Raw genomic sequence first — 21,346 nt, 5'->3', positions numbered from 1 at the left:
TTACTCCCTTATCAGCAGCATGTGTAACTTCACAACATTCTTTTCTTGAAAATCCATTTTCTTAAAAAAAAAAAAAGTTTTCAGCGACAAATATGAACTTGGTTAGTCCTAATTTTCCATTGTTCGAGGCTATCTGGTGAACATTATTGTACACTAGAGTTATGCATTTGTTTGTTGAGTTTCATTTTGATTAATACGCATTAAATCAAAATAGTAAGCGCCAAATCAAAATAGTGTGCACTAACTGGAAATTAGTACACACTAAAAAAATATTTAGTGCACACTAAAAAGAAAAAAAATCCAAAAATAACAGCAGAAAAAAATGTAAATGAAAAAGAGAAAATGTTTTGGCTGAACAGCTAGACATTGGTTGGGAGTCAGTGCAGTAGTCTCTGCATGTTGGTGCACATCTATGCATATCTGTATTGCATGCTTATCTTCTGATTGTGAGATATGCAAGCACCATTGAAATGAATGGGGCAACAAATGCCCATCTCTAGTAAACTTCTTGTCAGCCACAAGACCTTTATTCCCCCGAGGGAAGTAGATGTGAAGCTCATGGCTGCCTCTATCATTTTCAGTTGTGCCTGTGAATTTGGTGTATTGCCTTCCCACAGACAGCCTTTGGAGACCTGCTCTGAAGCCCTGTCCCCCTATGTTGATGTCACTGAGACCCCGCTTCTGTCATACTTGTTGGGTCTGTTTCGGCGAACCGTACTGCCATCAGCCACATAACCTTCTTCTTCATGAAATCTCCTTTGGAGGCCTCTGTCCAGTGATAAGAAACATCAGGCAGGTTCATGAATGAGTTGCAAATTTTGAAGAGAACAGTCAGAAGTGGGGAAAGGAGATGGGTGAAATATCATGATCAGGTTTCCAAAAGGAAGAGGCATGATTCAGCTAATCATTATAACTCTGAAATGATAAAGGCATAAAATAAATATTTCTCTAAGACAGCCCATTTACTGTATATGGGCACTTTTCAAAATACAGTCAATATGCGCAAGTCCAACTTCTTCATGCATCCCCTAATTTTGGTGTGTGCCAGGCTTTTAAAATTCATCTTTTAGGTATCATTTTTTACTTAAGTTTTGGTATGGAATCTCACAATTCTAGGTAACTTTATACTGCCTTTTGGAAACTTGAGATCAATTCAGAAGTTGAGACCTTTCCTTGACATGAATTTGCTCGGACAGTCATTCATGCTTTGTTTACCTCCCACCTGGACTACTTCAGTGGTCTATGCATGAACCTCCCAGATCAGCTCATGCATAGACTTCAAGTAGTCCAGAACATGGTAGCTAGGGTAATTTCAGGTTGTGCTGGGTCTGGGTAAGAGTTGATTACAGTAGTCATGCGATCTTTACAGTGGCTGCTTGTGAATATATGTTGTCTAAGACACTGAAGCTGACTTTTCAAGTTTTAAGAACAAATATCCTGAATACCTAAGAAACAAGTTATAGTGGTATTGTGTATTCATGTTTTATGTATTTTTAGTCTTTTATTATGCTTGTGATTGGTATGCTACTTTGGGCAATTTAATTAAATGAGCGAGCCGAGATTATACATTTGTTAAAATAAATAAATAAATATTCTCTTAAGTGCTAATTGTGATCTGATCAAACTGCACTCCTGGTGATTCCACCCTTTAAGGAGATGAGACAGACTAGACTTCATAGCAGGGCCTTTTCAGTAATGACTGCATCCTCATAGAATTCATTACCATACACTAAAGGGCAGGGCTAGATTCATTAAGGCTTTTCTCCCATTTTGTGTTTATGGGAAAAACCCTTAGTGAATCAGGTCCTAAGTTGCACCTTTCATAAAAAGGTGAAGGCTTGGCTTTATTCTAAATTGGGGTGGTATGCCTTTTTTGATATATAGGAACTATGGTACTTTTTGACTGTAATTTGGTGCTTTGTGTGTATTAAGCTGGTTTTCTGTGACTATATGTTTGCAGTAATACATGTGGTCTGTCCTGTGTGGTTGGCTGCCAGCAGTGGGGATCAGCCTGTAATTGTTTATAAGAACATAAGAAATTGCCATGCTGGGTCAGACCAAGGGTCTATCAAGCCCAGCATCCTGTTTCCAACAGAGGCCAAAACCAGGCCACAAGAACCTGGCAATTACCCAAACACCAAGAAGATCCCATGCTACTGATGCAATTAATAGCAGTGGCTATACCCTAAATAAACTTGATTAATAGCCATTAATGGACTTCTCCTCCAAGAACTTATCCAAACCTTTTTTGAACCCAGCTACACTAACTGCACTAACCACATCCTCTGGCAACACATTCCAAAGCTTAATTGTGCATTGAGTGAAAAAGAATTTTCTCCGATTAGACTTAAATGTGCTACTTGCTAACTTCATGGAATGCCCTCTACTCCTTCTATTATCTGAAAGTGTAAATAACCGATTCACATTACTCATTCAAGACCTCTCATGATCTTAAAGACCTCTATTATATCCCCCCTCAGCCATCTCTTCTCCAAGCTGAACAGCCCTAACATCTTCAGCCTTTCCTCATAGGGGAACTGTTCCATCCCCTTTATCATTTTGGTTGCCCTTCTCTGTACCTTCTCCATCGCAACTGTATCTTTTTTGAGATGCGGCGACCAGAATTGTACACAGAATCCAAGGTGTGGTCTCACCATGGAGCGATACAAAGGCATTATGACATTTTCCGTTTTATTAACCATTCCCTTCCTAATAATTCCTAACATTCTGTTTGCTTTTTTGACAGCTGCAGCACACTGAGCCCACGATTTTAAAGTATTATCCACTATGATGCCTAGATCTTTTTCCTGGGTAGTAGCTCCTAATATGGAACCTAACATCATGTAACTACAGCAAGGGTTATTTTTCCCTATGTGCACCATCTTGCACTTATCCACATTATATTTCATCTGCCATTTGAATGCCCAATCTTCCAGTCTTGCAAGGTCCTCCTGTAATGTATCACAATCCGCTTGTGATTTAACTACTCTGAATAATTTTGTATCGTTCGCAAATTTGATAACCTCACTCATGGTATTCCTTTCCAGATCATTTATATATATATATATTGAAACGCACCAGTCCAAGTAGAGATCCCTGAGGCACTCCACTGTTTACCCTTTTCCACTGAGAAAATTGACCATTTAATCCTACTCTCTGTTTCCTGTCTTTTAACCAGTTTGTAATCCACGAAAGGACATCGCCTCCTATCCCATGACTTTTTTGTTTTCTTAGAAGCCTCTCATGAGGGACTTTGTCAAATGCCTTCTGAAAATCCAAATACATAACATCTACCGGTTCACTTTTATCCACATGTTTATTAACCCCTTCAAAAAATGAAGCTGATTTGTTAGGCAAGACTTCCCTTGGGTAAATCCATGTTGACTGTGTTCCATTAAACCATGTCTTTCTATATGCGCTACGAGTTTGATCTTTAGAATAGTTTCCACTATTTTTCCTGGCACTGAAGTCAGGCTCACTGGTCTATAGTTTCCCAGATTGCCTATGGAGCCCTTTTTAAATATTGGGGTTACATTGGCCACCCTCCAGTCTTCAGGTACAATGGATTATTTTAATGATAGGTTACAAATTTTAACTAATAGATCAGAAATTTCATTTTTCAGTTCCTTCAGTACCCTATGATGCATAGCATCCGGTCCAGGTAATCTGCTACTCTTTAGTTTGTCAATCTGGCCTACTACATCTTCCAGGTTCATAGTGATTTGGTTCAGTTCATCTGACTCATCACCCTTGTAAACCATCTCCAGAACTGGTATCTCCCCAACATCCTCATTAGTAAACACAGAAGCAAAAATTCATTTAGTCTTTCTGCAATTGCCTTATCTTCCCTATGAGCCGCTTTATCCCCTCGGGTTGCTTGCATTTTATTCGGTTTCAAATTGTATCTTTCCTGCTGAACACTGACTCAGTTGCCCCTTTCTGCGATGGGAAGGTGTTTTATAAAACTTTTAATAAATAAACTAAAATTTCATCAGGAGACTGGTACATATGTTTCATGGCAAGCAGATCCATCAATATGGTAACTCAATAATGCATCAGTAAAGAACACACCTGTAGTATATCTTTGCCAGATGAAAGTAATAAGGAACGGCTGGCTGGAAGTAAGAAGTGCACAACCCAGGAATGTATATTTTATGATAAAGCTGGAAACAGACATATGGAGAGAGGGCAATTTTGAAAATCCCTGGACAGTTTGCAGACCTACAGTTACAAAGATCTTTAAGCTAATTTTTAAAGGGAAACTGCACCCAGTCCCAGTTTCATTGGAAGCAAATGCTTCCCCTTGCTTCCAGATGATATCCTGGGAAAAATACATTGAACCCAAAACACTATTCTGGAGAATCTTCATGTCCATAAGTATCTCTCTATGTATTGTTATGTTTGGTCTAATGGTGATAAGGTCTTTGTAGTATATATAATCATTGTATCCTATCTGTGAACACTTGTATTGATTGCCTATGCTGTAAAATACATTTATGTAGTATGTAGTGGATTTTGAGATGATACCCCTTTCTTGATTGACATGTTATAGCCCCTGTCCTGCCAGTTGACTGGGATCAGGGGAGTGCTAGGGCCATGGTCCGACTCATGCTCCATGGTTCTTCTCCCAACAGGGGGTGATAGGAAAAATCTTTCAAAGATCTTAAAGTTTTCCTGGAGTTCTTCTGCCCTAGTCCAGCAAAAAAATAAAAGTAATAATAATTTAAAAAAAACCCGAAACAGGCACACGGTGGCTAAGTTAAAAAATGTATTTATTGGAGAAAAAGCAAGATGGCTGCCTGAAGGAAGACATGTCTTAGCTGCTGTGCATTTCCCCAAACGCTTTCTGTGACCTGTTTTCCAATATGTCATCCAAGAGAAAGCGGATGTGAAGGTTTTTCCCTCCATACCCACTCACCTTGATGGCCAGCAGCTCATTTCAACCTTCATGTCCTCCGGAGCCATCATCTCAGTGAGCAACATCCCCGTTGTGAATCCCAGCGAAGGAGTGCTTGGTTCGCCAGGGGAGGAGGCTTCTCTTAGTCCCCTGGATCTGCGGCCCCCGCTGGCTGAGAGGAAAGGCTCTTCATGTGAACCACCTGCAGCACTGTCTGATGAAATAATCGGAGTGACCGCGGTGAAGGGGGCTCTTCAGAGCATAGTGCCAGTTCAATGGGAAACAGAGATGCTGTTTGTTGAGGGAAGAAGTGTGAGTTTCTCTCCAGGTCTGACCCCATTGAAGATGGGAGTTGGCAAAATGGGAAATACAGCAGGAACCTCTCTCTTGACTTTATCTTGCTGAGAACAGCTTCTCTGCACTGGTGAGTCCCTCTCGATACCCAGCAAGTCAGCAGTGATGACTTTAGACTCATTATGTAAACTATTGGCTGGGTTTGGTAGGCTATTAATGAATATTCAAAAAAAGTAGAGTCTGTTTCAATGAATTTAGAAACTATGGTGAAGAGGCACGATCATCTTATAATAGAAGCTCTCTCGCAGACTTTACTGTATCGGCCTGTAAGTAAGGAGAATAAGGGGATAAGAATGGAGGAGAAGTCTAGTGGTTAGAGCAGTGGGCTATGAGCCAGGTTCAAGTCCTGCTGTCACTTTTTGTGACCTTGGGCAAGTTACTTTACCCTCCATTGCCTCAGGTACAAACTTAGGGGGTCATTTATCAAAATGCGCTAAGGTGTTTTTGCATGCGTTAAGGGCTTATCGCATGCAAAAAACATGTTAACGCATGCGCTAAGACCTTAATGCATGCAAAAATGCCTTTAAAGCATGCAATAGCACCATATCATATGGTGTTATACAAATCTGAAAAAGAGGAGGAGTTAGGGGTGGGCTTATCAGTTTGTGAAGTCCTATTGCATGGACTTAACACTGATTTTAGCTACACCTTTTTTCAGTAGTGTTAAGCTGGTGATAGCATTTTGTGATGTCTCCTGAAAGGCCTGTTTTATTAGGTGTGGAGAGAGAGACTGGCCATAATGTCCTTTCCCTAGATAGGTATTTATATCCCTATGGGAGGCCCCCTAGTAACTCGAGGTGAGGTTTAGGTATTAGTGTAGGGGGTTAGGGGCCACTTTGACATTCAACGTGAGATGTACGAACAGAACAGTGGTATCTTGTAAGATATGATGACCTTTGGAGAGAGGAAACTCACCCAAAGATGAGATTGGTGCAATGTTCTCTCCACCTAGCTTGATGTTCCATCTTTGGGTGAGTTTCCTCTCTCCGAAGGTCATCAAATCTTCACAAGAGAGCACTGTTCTGTTCGTATGTCTCACGTTGAATGTCAAAGTGGCCCCTAACCCCCTACACTAATACCTAAACCTCACCTCGAGTTACTAGGGGGTCCTCCCATAGGGATATAAATACCTATCTAGGGAGAGGGCATTACGGCTAGTCAGTCTCTCTCTCTTTCTCTACAAATGGTCTCCCAGTGGTTGGGTTCCCATATCCAATCTCTCTTGGAAATGGAAAAACCAGCTGACATGAAGTCTCAAACCAATCACAAAAGGTTTTGTCAAAATACTAAAGTAGAAAAGACACCTCTCACTGGGAAGCATCAGACACACTTCTCCATTCCTACTGTCTACTGCATCATCTACCAATGTTCATGGAGTCACAGAAGTCAATAATAAGGGACTTTCATCTGTTTTTCTTTGTTCTTGTTTTCCAGATCAGTGCAGGTCAGACCATGATCTGGTTCCCAATATGAGGCCATAGCAAAGGCACCATGCTGCCAAGGCAAAATCTACCATGCCTTTTGGGCAACAGGATGCTTTTGTTGCTACAGGAAGACCACTTCACAACAGGAGGAAGCTATGGTGTGTCCACTACAGTGAAGAGTACTTTTTTTTCCAAATGCTAATATATGTGTATCTCGACCAGTTACACATGCTGTCTGTTTGCAGTGCGTGTGAATGCTTATGTGACAATATGGCTGAGTTGTCACATATTCACATTGAATGCCCATCAGTGTGCTATTCATTCATTATACAGGTACTTACTAGTAGGTGCTGCTTACTTTCTGTATATTTGTCCTGTGTTCTTGTGAGATGAGCAAGAGTTACTGTATTCACACTTGTATTCTTTCAAGTATTTCTAGTTTTCCTTTCATTGGTTACAGTCTTGTCACTCTCAGTAGTGTTCTATCTTTCTGTTATTTTTTTCTCTGTTACTATTTCCTGCAGGAGTCACTCCCTTTGTCTGGCAGCTTTCTCTTCTTCTCTTTAGCTGTAACATTAAAGATGGACATTTTAGGTTGCTAGCAGAGTCTAGAAAAGGGTTTAAGCACTTGCTCTTGCACATTTTTTTTATAGTCACAAACAAAGTACTCCTGTATAGATGCAGGAGCAGCAGTGGGAGAGGGACTCAAGCACAACCCTATCCCTGTCATCATCTTGTGGCCTGATCTTCTTAATGTTTGGGTAATTGCCAGGTTCTTGTGGCCTGGTTTTGGCCTCTGTTGGAAACAGGATGCTGGGCTTGATGGACCCTTGGTCTGACCCAACATGGCAATTTCTTATGTTCTTATGTCCTCAGCCCTCAAATAGAGACAGGGATGGTAACCTTCATAGCGGTGCGTGGGCACACATGTGCGCGCATTCATCGGCCCGCGCCCAGTGACGCAGACATTTTTTAACATACGCGCGTATATGTGTGCATGTTATAAAATAGCCTGACCTAGTGCACGTGTGCGTGCGTGCAAATGCCGCTTCTGCAGAGTAACTGGGGAAATTTTAAAAGCCAAGCGTGCTGACGCCATTGGCCATTTTCCCAGTTCATTCCCAGTTCAGCCAGTTAAAGGATAGGACTTCCAACCACCGCCCCCCCTACTTTAATAGCCTCCTTTCCCCATTAACCATGACCTTTAAAACCCTGATCTGTCTAGATTTGTTTGCTTTACTACTTTGACGTCATCCATAGCAGAAGTAAAGTTACACAGCAGGGGACCCTGTAGCGTGCCAGTACACGTAAGTATTCATGCACAATTTTTATGTTTAAATCCCTGAACGCCTACACTCCACACCTTATATAAAACTTTTCATTTGTACATACAGTGGCAAGTACACGCATATCTGGCTGGCTTTTAACAGCCGTTCGGCGCTTCCTGGCCCAACATACTTGCGCATCTCCTAATTTTGGCGTGCGACGGGGTTTTAAAATTCACCTTACAGGATGTAGTTGTGCTTTGATTTTGTTTATTTGTGTCTGACTTCTATTTGCTTTAAGAATTGTTATTATTTGTGTATGTCAGATACAATATGAGTGATAGATTTATGTTTTATGTGTATGGGGGGAGTATATGATGAGGCGATGCTGGTGATAGATATCTTCATTAGCTTGTATATTTCAGATATATATATATATATATATATATATATATATATATATTAATGTAATACTGCTATCAAGTGCTGTGAGTATTTAGCATTGTGCATCAAGTATGACAGTGATATGTATGCCTTTTGATATCTCCACAGTTGTATGGTTATATAAATCCATGGGTGAGTGCAAGTGTGCATGACATAAAAAGAAAGAGAGCGTGTGTGTGTGTGAAAGAGAGAAAGAGAGAGTAATTAAAATTGGTATTACAATGAAAACAGGGCTTATAATACAATGAGAGATAAGATGCATGCTGTCTAGGAAAATGTAGGAAACAGAGAAAATCAAAATGTTATTTTAAAGTCATCAGCCTTTAAAAATAGGGAGGTGGCTATAAACATTTTAGGAGGCTATTTCTAATGGAATTAAAGCAGAGGGATTGTTATTGTTAGATTTCTATTTATCCAAAAGTGTAAAAATGTTTAAAAAGTACGTGTCAGCATCTCTCCTTTAGGACATAATGAGAGCTTCACAGCTGTTGAATACTCTTGGCCAGAACTGCACTAGTTGTATACTCAGGACAGAAGTAAATAAAAGGTGCATATTTATTTGGGTGTATGGTTCTTCGTAGGCACGTCTGTGGGCCGAGTGAATGGTATTAATGCAGTATCTCTGGTAGCTCTTCCTCCTGTTCACCCCAAATATCTTTCTTCGGAAAATGATAAACAATTTTCTTTTCTTTTTTTTTTTTTGCTGAATATCTTGTGCAAATCTGCTTTTATGATAGCTGCTGTTTGAGGTTTTTATGATATTTGCCTTGCAGAGATTAAAAAAAATAATAATAATAATTTGGATGACTTGAGCCCTAATTTATTGTGAGTTTCCTCTCTGTCCTTACAATTTGTGAACCCCAAACCAATAGTGAAATTGTTACCTGGTGTTGTGTCTGCATGGTATGTGGCTTCCTTTTCATATATGCACTGAAGCAGTCCAGTCACCACAACTTCCAATGGTATCCACTGCGATAATAAGCATCACAGTGAACTCTTGGCATTCACCTAGATGCTATAGGCAGTGCCTTGGCAATGCCATTTTATTGCAGCATTAATTAATGGAAACTTTAAGGAATGCGTTTTTTATGTGCTTTTCACAAAATAAATTGGATTGTCCGGAGAGTAAATGGACTATTGTTCTGTTGTTCTTTCCAGTGCTATTTTAAGAATGCACAATATATGAGATTAAAAAAATATATTGAGCCTTGTTCAATAAAGATGATTTCCATAGGCCCAGAATGGGGACAATTGCTTTTTTAAAAATGGCCATACATATGTTTAGCTATGCAAGCCTCATAATTGCAATTCTTACATGTATATAATCATATGATCTAGATTAATTTAAGTAAACATTAAGGGGTAGATTTTATAAATTTACGCTTTTATAAGATACGTGCGTAGCCGCGCGTATCTTATAAAATCCGGGGTCGGCGCGCGCAAGGGGGTGCACATTTGTGCAACTTGCGCGCACCGAGCCCGGCGTGCGCTGCCTGTTCCCTCCAAGGCCGCTCCAAAATCAGAGCAGCCTCAAAGGGAACTTTCTTTCCACCCCCCTGCACCTTCCCCTCCCTTCCTCTACCTAACCCACACCCCAGCCCTATCTAAACCCCCCCCACCTTTGTTGGCAGATTTACGCCTGCTGAAAGCAGGCGTAAATCTGCGTGCGCCAGCAAGCTGCTGGCGCGCCATCACCTGACCCAGGGGCTGGTCCGGAGGCCTCGACCACGCCCCTGGGCTGGCGCCACGCCCCTGGTCCCGCCACAAACCGCCCCTGACCCCGGGCACACCACGGACACGCCCCCTCCCCGCCCCTTTTACGAAGCCCCGGGACTTACGCGCGTCCCGAGGCTGTGCACGCGCCGACGCGAGTGCCCTGCGCGCATAAATCCGGCTGGATTTATGCGCGCAGGGCTTTTTAAAATCTGGCCATAAACATTTAGGAGGTAATTTTCCAAGGAAAATGTAAATGTAACTTACTACTAGAACTATTTTCAAAAGTCCATTTACCCATGTTATGCTACTGAATTGTCAAATAGGTTTTACTTGCATCAAGTGCACGTAACGCAGGTAAATGGACTTTTGAAAATTACTATGATAGTATATTACTTTTACATTTTTCTCTGAAAAGTACCCTGATGGCGTGACGTCACTTGAGGGGGACGCTCCCGAGGTTCGCGCCAATGTTGGAATAAAGATGAGGGTAGCGCGCGCACCCTAGTAGGCCCTTGGGAGGAGCATGGCGGGAGGCAGTACCAGAGCCGTTCCGGGGACGCCGGAGAGGGCGGCTTGCAGAAAATTTGTGAAGAATTTTTTGCAGATTGTGTGGGGTTTCATCTCTTTAAAAGTTTGTTAGCCTCATCTCCCAGTCTGCTTTCTAAAGTAGTGACTTCCAATCAGGCCAATCTGGCAGGGCTTGCTTTCAGTTAAGGTCATGGGCTGGAACTGCCACAGCCTACGTCACCTTACATTTCTCATACAAGTCACAGCTAGAGTCACTTGCTAAGCAGAATGGATAAATCTGCTCATAAACACAGACATATATTTAGAATCTCTTAACTTCTGGAGTACAATGACATACTCTAAAACTGCTATCATTCTTTAAAAACCTATACATTCACAGAAAGAAATCAAATGCTACAAATAAAAACCACATCAAAACCTAAATGTTTCACCAAAAGAATGTCACATGACCATTGAGCAACCTTCATAATCCACGCCGTGAGATACCACTTCTGTACAGTGAATTCTCTAAACTGGCATTCTTAGGTTTTAATCTTCAGTCTCTCTGGCGTTCTTCTGTTTAACTCATCAGTCCCTCTGATTCTCAATGTTATTTTTTACTTTATTTAGTGCAAAACAAAGCATTTGTCCAAAAGTTCTCTAGTGTAATAAAAGTACTTTTCGCAATCTCTGTGTTTGGAGAATTCTGCTTCAGGGGCTTCTTCAGATCTTCTGGAAATACAGTAGCTGGAATGAGGCAGGTAAAAGTAAGCGTCGGCTGTCAAACACGCTGACAGCCACCGGTTCGAAAAATGGATGCCGGCAAAATTGAGTGTCCGTCTTCCAACTGACGAGCCGCTGGCAGATTTTTTTTTTTTCAGCCTCCGACTTAATATCACTATGATATTAAGTCGGAAGTGTACAGAAAAGCAGGTTTTTCTGCTTTTCTGTACACTTTCCCGGTGCCAGCCAAAATTAACTCTTGCCTTTGGCAGGAGTTAATTTCTGAGAGTAAAATGTGCAGCCAAGCTGCACATTTTACTTTCTGGATCGCGCAGGACTAACTAATAGGCTCATCAAAATGCATTTGCATGTTGCGGGCGCTATTAATTTCCGGGGGGTTGGCTGCACGTTTTCCATGTATGAGAGGTAAAAATAGTGCGTTGAAAACGCGTGGCCAAATGGGGGCTAACGGTGCGCTCAGTCGAGCGCACCATACTGCATTGGCCCGTTTGAGCATGACTATTTGATTTCAGTGGTCTTCACTGGAGCACAGTTACGATTTTGACCATGAAGAGGAAAGGATTCAGAAAAAAATATCCATAAATAAGTTTAAGAAAAGAGGAAGTGGAAGTATTTTCCTGGCTATTTCCCCTTTGGATTCTGAAGCAATTCTGAATTGTTCTTTTGCATCTCCAGAAGCAAATTTTGCATACAAAAGTAAAATCCGTAGCTGACCTGATGACCAGTGGCAGCACAACTGTGTGAATAAAACCTGGGTTCAGATCTGTGAATCAGGCCTCAGGGCCTCTTAAAGTACATCCAAGTTTAAGTTTATTCAGAGGGGTAAAATAAAAATTTTAGAGATTCTCTGAATATAGGAGTTAGTCATAAGCTAGTTAGCTTTTTCTTTTAAAGGGCAAAATTACAACATAGGTACTTATTGGCCTGTGATCCTGTCGTTTGCTAGAAATTTTAGAATTAGCAATTAAGGGAAAGACAACAATATCACATGGAAAGAAATCTAATTGATGGGGCAGACCATATAGTTAGAATAAATTGATCCTCCCAAATAAACCTGATATTTTTTTCTATTAAGTTTTAAAGTGCATAGTTGAAAATATAATTGATATCTTATATATCTAAAATTAGACAGATTTGGCTATGCAAAAGGCAATGAATACAGAAGAACATGAGCAAAAAATGCAATTGGTCATTAACTGTCATTAGGATTGGGCATACTGACACCTCATTGTAGGCTTGCCTGGAATTTTCCTTTGTTGCATTTTGTAGTTTTGATGTGCAATATCTAGCAAGCAAACGTGTTTTGGAGTCATCATGTAATGCTGACGGGAAGGAAACTGAAAAAGGAATGTGAGCAATGGGGGGAAGGGGGGGAAGGGGTAAACGAGCCAGGGAGTAGTGCAAGCTAAAGTGACATTTCCAAACAACTCGCCCACTGCTTTGGTTCCCCTGCTTTTTTTGTGCATGGCAACAACAGTGCATAGCTTTCTGCAGCTGGGGCTGTGCCCATAACAAGGGAATTTGGAGCAAAGGGCCAGCAATAATTATATCTCTGTAAGGTAAAAATAAACAATGAGGGTCTGATTTTAAAAAGCATTTACATGTGTAAAACTGGGTTTTACTCAAGTAAATGCGCTTTACTCGAGTAAATGGCTTTGGAAAATTACTACGATGGTAGTTACCTTTACATGTGTAAATCCTTTAGAAAACTGACCTGTAGGCAAGCTAATAGAAAGTGTCGGGCAAAATAAGACAGGGATATAGTCTCAGGCTTGCCCTCTTTAACATTCACAGCAATGATCAACCCACACTAATGAACAGCAACAAATAAGGACAATTTGTTTCATCCAGGGTACACTGAAACAAACCTTATTCAATTCATTGTATTCATTTGAAATGAATGCATTGGGTCTAGGACCAAGGCTGGGGCCTCGTTTAGGGCATAGGCTGAAGCCCGAATGCAACACTGGGGTCTCAGCCTAGGCCCGGGCCAATGCTGGTGCCTCAGCCAAGACCCAATCACCTGAATAGGTTCTTACCTGATCCATCAGGTGTCCAATGGCCAGTTCGAGCCTCAGCCAAGGCCCGTTGCTGATCTCTAGCCCAGATGTTGGGTCCAAACACCTGGAACTCAGCCTAGTCCAGAGTCTGGATCCAGGCCCAATTCCAAGGATTCAGCCCAGATCCAGGCCCAGTGCTGGGACTGGGTCTGAGGCCAGATCCCAATGCCTGGGTCTGGGCCTGGGCTGGAGCCCAGACTCAGGCCTGACATTATGAACTGGCATGGATGCCAGGTCCTGAAGCCAGTGCCTTGGCCTGGACCAGGCCTGACGCAATGCCATACATTAAAATAGCAATGTCTGCTGGGGTGAATGCACCGTAATTATTTAACTCCAGTGGAACTCCACTGCACAGCGCAAGAAGAGAGAAGAAAGAAGAGGACATTGCCTAAGGAGCTGCAAGGCCTGGAATTTGGGCTCCAGCCTCCTGATCAGGTCTGAGTCTGAGCTCTGGCCTAGGCCAAGACACAGACATCAGGACTTGGCCTCTGGGCTGGGCCGTGGTATCAGGCCTGGGCTAGAGCTCTGGCTGAGGCACAGGCTGAGGCACAGGTGTCAACACCTGGACTCTAGACCAGGTCCTAGCATCTGGCCTGGGTCCAGGCCCAGCCTTGTTGTTGGGCCTGGCCCTGGCTCTGGCCTAAGCCAAGGCCCAGGTATTGGGACCCAGCCTCTATACCGGGTCCCAGTGTCTGGCCTGGGTCTGGACCCAAGCCCCAGCATTGAGCCTGGGCTCCACCCTAAGCCAAGGCCCAGTTGTTGGGACCCAGCCTCTGGACCTGGTCCTAATGTCAGGCTTGTGTCTAGGTCGAGGCCCCAGCATCAGGACCCAGCCTCTGGGCTGTGCTGCAGCGTCAGGCTTGGGTCCAGGCTCCGGCCGAAGCCGAGATGTTGGCCTTCAATAGGCCAAGTCCAAAGTCATAGTTACCTACCGAGCCTTTGGTCTATGCAAGGCTGAGGTTTCGGCCTGAGCCTAGACCACCTCAGTGGATCCCCACTGCATTGGGTAAATTGGGACCAAGGGGGATCCTGGTCTCGGCATTTATCTGGGTAGGTCGGAGGCCCTGGGAGACCCCATTTTTTTTGGGGGGGTTGCCTGTTTTGGGGTGGGATTGTTAATGTTTGATTCATTTTTTTCACATGAATGAAATAAATCAAACATTCCACGAACTGAAATTCATGGAGAAAAAACCTCCCGAAAACAAACAAAAAAAATGAATTTTTTTTCCCTGCATATCCCCTACTAACTAACTCAGAGATCAAAGGTCTGCTCTGTACAAATGATCTTGTCATTTTATTCATTGTACCATATCTGAAGATTTGCAAGAAAACCTAAAGTTGCTAGAGTCCTGATGCAAATCAAAGGCCCTAAAGGTGAATCTGAAAAAGCTAACCATAATGATTTTTCAGAAAAAGATAAAACTATTTCCAGCGCATGAACTTTCAAACAGAAAAATGTGAAGTGAAAAGCTTTGGCAATAACAATAATAATGTGTACAAATTAGAGGGTAAAGCATGTGTGTTAGCAATAATGAAAATGGATGATCAGCGAGGAATATCAAAGCAAGGTCAAGTCACAGCAAGTAAGGCTTCATATACACTTGATTACATAAGAAGAATTATAGGCAGAAACCATATTAATATTCTTCATCTGTATAAGAGCTTTGCAAAGCTCTTGGAACATGATTTACAGCTTTTTTCTCTCTACCTTAAGGTGTAGAAACAACTTGCTTAAGTGACACCTTTTTTTGACAAGCCGTTGAAAGATAAATTCCCTGTGTTAGGGTAGGATAATATTTTCAGGGCCAATCCATAGTTCAGTAGTAGAGTTGTGCACTGCCATGCTGGAAACCCAAGTATTTTTATTCCAGGTCCCACAGTTCCTGTTCTTTGGACTGTCCAGGACTGGGGATGCAACAGACACAGCATCCACAATGCCCAGGAGGATAGGGAGCAGGTTCCAGGAAACCTTGCCAGCCCCTGTGCCTGACCACCGACAGGCTGGTGGAGCCTGGGAAACTCTGCCCCCGATTCCTCTGTCAGTCCACTTCACAACTTAGCAGCAGGGGATCTGGATTTGATTCCCTGTCTGGTTTCTTCTCCTGGGACTGGCAGGTGCTAGAGTTGCTGCAGAGGCAATGTTAACAGACTCCAGGGGGAAGGTGATTTCAGCCATCACACAATGGCACCACTTGCAGGTGAAACCCATAGCGAGGCATTTCCACAGCTAAGATGGTGAAGTGCCTGGAGGCTTGGCTTGCTATAAATTTTCCCACCCTATATATGTATGTCCTGTACAGTGGCGTACTAATGGGGAGTGCGGGGGTGCAGTCTGACCCGTTGACAGCCAGGAGAGAGGCGCCAGCCGGAAGGTCGGCAGTCGTGAGCGGAGCTCATCCTGCTCGCGGTAGAAGAGAAAGGCCTCTGCGCTGTGAGCGGTGGGAGCACTGGGCAGCCACCTAGAGCGCCACGGGTCTGGAGCTGACAACTGCATAGCCTTTTTCTTCTTCCCACTCCCCATGGCCCGGAAAAGGAAGTTGTGGGTCTGCGTGAGTGGGAAGAATTAAAGGTCATGTAATCGCGGCCCGAAGCAGGAGGAAGAGCAATAGCACTGCCCCCCCCCCCCCCTCCACTGCAGATGCAGGAAGTAGAGCCGCACCAGCCTCTGTGCCACTTCCAGAAAAATGAAGAGTCCCCTGCCTGTCGCGGTGGCTGAAGGAGGAAACTGCTGCTGTGCTTCTGATGAGGAGCGGGATAGGAAGTGAGAGAGTGTTTGTGTCTATGTGTGTATGAGTGAGTGTGTGTGTGTGAGAAAAAGTGTCTAGGAGAATGTGTGTGTGGCTGTGTGTGAGAGCATATCTGTATGTGTGTATGTGTATGGGAGTGAGAGTGCATGTTTGTGTGTGAGTGAGGGAGCTGTGTGCAGGAGTGTGTGAACGTGTGTGCAAGAGAGAGAGGGAACCTGTGTGAGGGAGAGGGGAACCAGAGAGCATGGTGGGGGGGGGGGGGGAGAAGTGAGAGGGAAGGAGGGGATGAAGAAGTGAATCTGATGTGATGAGTGCAGTTAGTGTAGCTGGGTTTAAAAATGGATTGGATAAGTTCTTGGAGAAGTCCATTACCTGCTATTAATTAAGTTGACTTAAAAATAGCCACTGCTATTACTAACTACAGTAACATGGAATAGACTTAGTGTTTGGGTCCTTGCCAGGTTCTTATGGCCTGGATTGGCCACTATTGGATACAGGATGCTGGGCTTGATGGACCCTTGGTCTGACCCAGTATGGCATGTTCTTATGTTCTTATTGGAGGGGAGGGGGGGGCAGAGGAATTATGCACCCCGGGTGCCAAATACTTTAGGTACGCCACTGGTCCTGTATGCACTTAAGTTTACCTGGACTGAGTGGAGATCTTACCAGGGACAGTGTTAGGAAAGGATTTGGACTTGCGTGCAGATTTTTGGATTTTCAAAACTATGTGTGGAAATCTCTTTAAAAATTTCCGATGCAGAAGTTCATGGCTATAATTGCATGCAGATAGTTTTGGTGGCATAATTTTCAAAATTGGTGTAACTTGGGCATGGATTTGCCAACCTTCTTATGTGGGTTGTAGATCCTGAAAGAAGCTTCAGTCTGTGGACCTGAACCAAGGATTCTTACCTCTATGGCTAGGCTACAGGAAGTGGAACCTAACATGGGGAAACCCTGGCAGCTGCAAATTATAGCCTAGAATAGTGTTTCCCCAAGTTTTTCAACCCAAGTCATACCTTTGTTAACAAAAAAATGTGTGGCATACCATCCTCCACCGAGCAGGCAGTGCAGACATGGAGAAGATCAATACCTTTAAAGAAGATAGCTAGGGAAGCACTGAAAACTCCACCGGTGCCCTGAGAAGCACTGAAAACTCCACCGGTGCCCTGAGAAGCACTGAAAACTCCACCGGTGCCCTGAGAAGCACTTTCTATTTCTCTTTGCCACGAGCAGGATAGGTGATGCTTGCGGCACCACGTGGCTGCTCTTCGGCGCCCCCTACGGCTCGGCGCCCTAGGCGACTGCCGAAGTTCTCCCAATGGGCGCGCCGGCCCTGGTGAAATGTATGTACTGCACAAAGTGGGAGCCCAGCTATCAATGTCCAGATTGCTTTCCATTAATTACCATACTCTGGGGCTCTAACTAAGAAGACGAGGAATGTATGATAACACGTTCTCAGAAAGGATTTCTTACACATCTAACAGCCACCACCAATGTTTCTTGTTTCTGCAAGATGCTGAGCATAAGACAGTGGTGGCTTGGGCAGTGGATGTGAGCAATGGACACAGTGGAGGCTTTTCCATGGCACACCTGATCAGGTCTGATGGTACATGTCTTTGTCATGTCACACTGTTTGGGCAACTCTGGCCTATTACGTATCAACTTTGGACTACCTCCTCCTCAACTTCTTTAAAAATAGCACAGAGTGGGGTTGAGATAGGTTGTGATTAGAGTTAAGAGAGGAAAAAGTTGAATTAGGTTCCTTTTCCCCAAAGCAGAGAACAAAGGAAAAGAAAGAAGAACTGCATCCTTTATTCCCAATCCTTAAAAGTGAGCAAACCCTAATAACTGACCAGCATGAAAATATTTTTAGAGAGCACTAAATCCAGTGCAGAAAATACATTGCCATGGCCAGTTGTGTCACTGCCATTACTGTTATTTGTTGTCTGAATTGTTATTTGTTATGTGGCCATTTAAGCTTTAGTGCACTCAGAAGTACAGCAACCACATGCACTAATACATTTAGGTGGGGGAAGAGGGCAAGAGAAAAGTATCGGTGTCCATTTTCAGCTGCTGTGCAGCTCATATCCAGCTAACTAGCAGGGTAAATTCAGCGGTTTGGTTGCACCACTGAATAAACCCAGCAAACTTTAGGACAGCCCTACGGCCTGACGAGCGGCTAACTCTGTTCCACCTGGAAACGCCTCATGCCCACCTCCAGAATGCCCCAGACTTATGCGGCAAAAGTTTAGCCGGCTTTCAATGTCGCTGGGTAGCAATTTAGACGGATAACTGAAAAGTCATCCGTCTAAACAGCTTTTGAATATTGACCTCATAGAAAACAAATGAGAAAAGAAGCTTGTCTGAAGCCTCCTTTACTTCAGGCCTTCTCTTCCAGCTGCTCTCAGCGTCCAACAAGAGGTAAGTTCAAGCAGCTCCCAGGTGCACTTTGCTTAGCCCTGCAGAAGGAGTGGCACTGTTCTTCTGAAAAGAAGAAAAGGAGTACACAAACCCACAACCATCAACAAAAATATATTCTCTGGTTACGTTTCTGCCTTTTAAAACAAACAACTTTCTCCCTTCCAAGCTGTGTGACCCTGGTGCTTTTACAAACCTGCAGTCACACATCTTAAGACAGCAATCTTGAAATGGTCGTTTAAATTCAATGTCCAAAGATGGGACCAAGATGGTCTGGAAAGCTCACGAGTGGCATCTCTGCTAGTGAAATAAACATAGTCCTACGAAGAATCCTTTCAATCCTAAAGGGAACAGCAATGCGTAGGGACTGTTTGATCCCTTTCCCTATCAACTGGACTTAGTCATCTGCTGTGCAAGATTGTGTGAACTGCAGGGTAGTTTGCTAGTCAAGCCTAAGTGCATTGTTGATAAAGATGGGTCAAAGCCCTGCATCTAAGTGTAGGATTTTTCTCCCCAGGTAGAAAAAGTGATCCCTGCATCAATACCTTCCCCATACATTGTTGATATGCATGCTTCCTTGCATAGGTCAAAATGTTTTGTTAAGTTTTTTGGTAAGAATTAAAGGACACGTAAGCCTGGATTAAGATATCTTCATTAGGTTATTTTTTAAATATGATTGTATTGTACACACTCTATTTTCAAATAAGTTTAAAAATATATCTGGGCCTGACCATGTCATCAATGCAGAATTTCCATTGTAATGTTGCAAATCCTTCGATATAGCCTCTAGAACATAAATTATCAAAGGTTCATGTATTTTTTCTACAGTAATTTTATTCTGGTTAATAACTTTTTGCGAATAACTCTGAAGGGACCCACAAAATGTTATTTCAAACAGAATAAAATTATTCATTTGCAAGTCATGGTGTTGCAACCTCGACTGGAGTTGTGGACCCTTGGCCTGAGTAGGGATTGAAGCCACCTGGGAGGAAGACCGACCACAGGTTCCCAAAGTCAGGATGCGAGGCTGACAGAAGACAGGGACCGGTGGCTGAGGCTTCACCACTACCAGCCCCGTTCCCCGCAGGTTGAGCCCTTGTGTTCTGGGGGCCGGCTGGACTTAGATGAGCCCCTGTGATGAAGCTCCGATGAAGGAGGATCTGAGTCCTGGGCTGGCAGTGAGCAAGAGAAGAGAGGTCCGGTCCGAGGGTCCAAGGCAGGTGGCGAGTAAGAAGCATGAGGTCCAATCTGAAGTCCAGGGCAGGCAGCGAGCGAGAAGCGTAAGGTCCAGTCTGAAGTCAAGCCAGGAGAATCCATCCGAAGGAGAAGGGCTGGAGCAGGAACCAGGCTGGAAGGCAGGAATGGGAACCAGGAACACGGGAACCGGATCAAGGAAGACAGGAACAGGCTCTGGAATAACAGGAACAATGCAGCACCACAATGCAGCACGAAAGACTTGTTTCCAAATCACCAGGGGAGTGTCTGCTTCAGGTTTTTATAGGTCAGCGCCCTGGTGTCCAAAGGAAGGGCCAGCGGCGACTTCCTGCCACGGGCCCTTTAAATCTTTAGCAGAGGCATGTGCGCCTAGAGAAGGAAGCAGCTGGAGGCAGCGCCAGCAGCGTCCTGCAGGCCGGAGGCCCCGCACTGGCGTCGGCAGCGGCAGAGGCTTTCCGGCCTTGGGGAACAGTGTGGGATGAGGGCCTGGCCCGGGGGATAAGTGTAACACATGGTAAGGATCTCATGATAGCAGATTTGAAATAACTTGCAAATAGGTCATGAAGTCAAGCAAATTCAGGAAGCCCACGAAGATAGTGATCATAATATGATCAAATTTGAATTAATGACTGGAAGGGGGACAGTAAGCAAATCCACGGCTCTTGTGCTAAACTTTCAAAAGGGAAACTTTGATAAAATGAGAAAAATAGAAAAAACTGAAAGGAGCAGCTACAAAAGTAAAACATGTGCAAGAGGCGTGGTCATTGTTAAACAATACAAACCTAGAAGCACAGTCCAGATGTATTCCACACATTAAGAAAGGTGGAAAGAAGGCACAAAAATTACTGGCATGGTTAAAAGGAGAGGTGAAAGAAGCTATTTTAGCCAAAAGATCTTCATTCAAAAATTGGAAGAAGGATCAAACAGAAGAAAATAGGATAATGCATAAGCATTGGCAAGTTAAATGTAAGACATTGATAAGACAGGCTAAGAGAGAATTTGAAAAGAAGTTGGCAATAGAGGCAAAAACTCACAGTAAAAACTTTTTAAAATATATCCGAAGCAGAAAGCCTGTGAGGGAGTCAGTTGGACCGTTAGATGATCGAGGGGTTAAAGGGGCACTTAGAGAAGATAAGACCATTGCGGAAAGATTAAATGATTTCTTTGCTTCGGTGTTTACTGAAGAGGATGTTGGGAAGTACCCGTACTGGAAAAGGTTTTAATGGGTAATGATTCAGATGGACTGAACCAAATCACGATGAACCTAGAAGATGTGGTAGACCTGATTGACAAACTGAAGAGTAGTAAATCACATGGACTGGATGGTATACACCCCAGAGTTCTGAAGGAACTAAAAAATGAAATTTCAGACCTATTAGTAAAAATTTGTAACCTATCATTAAAATCATCCATTGTACCTGAAGACTGGAGAATAGCTAATGTAACCCCAATATTTAAAAAGGGCTCCAGGGGCGATCCGGGAAACTACAGACTGGTTAGCCTGACTTCAGTGCCAGGAAAAATAGTGGAAAGTGTTCTAAACATCAAAATCACA

Source organism: Rhinatrema bivittatum, chromosome 2 (assembly GCF_901001135.1).
Source record: "Rhinatrema bivittatum chromosome 2, aRhiBiv1.1, whole genome shotgun sequence".
Lineage (NCBI taxonomy): Eukaryota > Metazoa > Chordata > Amphibia > Gymnophiona > Rhinatrematidae > Rhinatrema > Rhinatrema bivittatum.
The sequence above is the reverse complement of the archived record's forward strand: the minus strand, read 5'-3'. Positions refer to the sequence as shown.